We start from the raw sequence: 2500 nt of genomic DNA, 5'->3' as shown, positions 1-2500 counted from the left end.
GAGAGAAGAAAGAGAGAGAGAGAGAGAGAGAGAGAGAGAGAGAGGAGAGAAGAGAGAGAGAGAGAGAGAGAGAGAGAGAGAGAGAGAGAGAGAGAGAGAGAGAGAGAGAGAGAGAGAGAGAGAGAGAGAGAGAGAGAGAGAGAGAGAGAGAGAGAGAGAGAGAGAGAGAGAGAGAGAGGAGAGAGTGAGGAGAGAAAGAGAGAGAGAGAGAGAGAGAGAGAGAGAGAGAGAGAGAAAGAGATAGATAGATAGATAGATAGATAGATAGATAGAGAGAGAGAGAGAGAGAGAGAGAGAGAGAGAGAGAGAATCTTCCCCAGTCGCTTTTGTCCCACGTGCTGTGTTCATATCTGTTCTATTATTCTCTTGACGGTCTTTTTCACTGTCCTTTCTTGTTGTTTATCTTTTATTGGTCAGTGTGTTTATTTCATTCTGTTTTTTTTTCATCTCTTTTTACCCTCTTCCCCTTTTTCTGTCTCTATCTTTCTCTTTCTCTATTCCCTTTGTTCTTTTCCTTTATCCTTCCTCTCTCTCCTCCTCTTATATTTCCCTCTCTCTCCCCTTTTTCCATCCTTTCCCTTCCTTCTATCACTTTCACTCTTTCGTTTTGTCCATCTTTCTCTCCTTTTTCCTCTATCTCTACCTCCCTCGCTGCTCTATCTCCCATCCTTCTTCTTCTTTCCCTCTCTCTTCTTCGTTTTTCGTCCTTCACTATTCGTCTCTTCTTGTTTCTTCTTTTCTATCATTTCCTTCCCTCCTCCACCCACGTTCCCTCTCTTTGTATCCCCTTTTATTCCTTTTCCTTTCTCCTTTTTTTATTTTTTATTTCCCTCTCATTCTCTACCACCTTTCTTGCTTGCTTCTGTTATTTCTTTCCTTCCCTATCTTCCAACCTCCTTCCCCTTCCCTCTCTCTTCATGTTTCCTCTTTTTCCTCTCTCTCTTCCTTTCCTTCTTCCTTCTCACCTTCTTATTTCCCCTTCCTTTTCTCTCACACATTTCCCCTTCCCTCTTTTTCTCCCTCTTTACCTCTCCCTCACTCTTTGTCTTTCCTTCTCTTCTTCCCTCTTTGCCTTTCCCTCTCTTCGTATCTTTTATCTTCCCTCTCACCCTCTAATATCTCTCTTCCTATATCCCATTACCTCTTTCGTTCCCTCTCTCCCTCCTTATTTTTCCTTTACCTCTCTTCCACCTCTTTCCCCTTTCCTCTCATCTTAATTATTTCCCCTTCCTTTTCTCTTGCACATTTTCCCTTCCCTCTTTTCCTTTTCTTTTTCTCTCCCTCTCCCTCCCTCTTTTTCTTTCCTTCTCTCCTTCCTTCTTTCCACTTTCCTCTCTCTTACACATTCCTCTTTCCCTCTCTTCCCTCTCCCCTCTCTCCCTCCCTCTCTCTCTTTCTTTCTCTCCTTCCCTCTTTCCCCTTCCCTTCCTCCCCTCTTTCCCTGTTTCCCTCCCTTATCGCCCTCCCTTTGTTTTTGTATTTTATTTATCACCCAGTGTAATTCACACCAAACCCCAAGATCAATTAACAATTTTAATCATTACAACAAAACTGGCCTTTCTCACAATAACATCAATAACCACAATATAAACAACAACAACAGACAATCAACCTTTCGTAAAAAAAAAAAAAAAAAAAAATTAAAAAATAAAGAGCATGACAACAACCCCATAAAACCAGAGGACAAATATGATAATAAATATATAATGATAATAAGCATAACTTAAATAATCATCATTTTTTTTTAAACGCTCAGAAGCAAAAGATAAACACACATAGATGACGCAACATGACTGGAACATGTTATGCTAATGGAAAGCTCTGTTAGACGGTGCTTAAAACAGCTACAAGGGTAAGGCTGTATTTGATGTCTATTCGAAACTGATGCTATTCCTGATCTGTCCATGATTAATTCGAATTTGGGACAAGGTGGAAGATGCAATAATGACAGTAAATCATATTTGGTGACAGTCATTTGGGTAATGATGATGGTGATATTGTAACTGTTACTTGTCTTAATAATATTATCGCTGCTGTTATTATCATCATTATTATTACTATCATTATTTTTATTATAATTATTATTATCATTATTATTATTATTGTTTTTATCATTATTATTATTATTATGTTTATTACTATTATTATTATTGTTATTGTTATTGTAATTATTATTATTATTATTATGTTTATCAATATTATTATCATTATTATTATTGTTGTTATTATTATTATTACTATTATCATTATTATTTTTTGGTTAATATTAATATTAATATTGTTAGTAGTATCAATATTAACATAATAATAATAATAATTATTATTATTGTTATCATTATTATTATTATCATTATTATCATTATTATTATTATTATTGTTCTTTTTATTTTTATTATTATAATAATTATCATTATAAACATTATTATTGTTATCATTATTATTGCAGTTGTTATTATTATTATTATTATTATTATTATTATTATTATTATTATTATTATTA

This window comes from Penaeus chinensis, chromosome 42 (assembly GCF_019202785.1).
Source record: "Penaeus chinensis breed Huanghai No. 1 chromosome 42, ASM1920278v2, whole genome shotgun sequence".
In the NCBI taxonomy this organism is placed as follows: domain Eukaryota; kingdom Metazoa; phylum Arthropoda; class Malacostraca; order Decapoda; family Penaeidae; genus Penaeus; species Penaeus chinensis.
The sequence above is the reverse complement of the archived record's forward strand: the minus strand, read 5'-3'. Positions refer to the sequence as shown.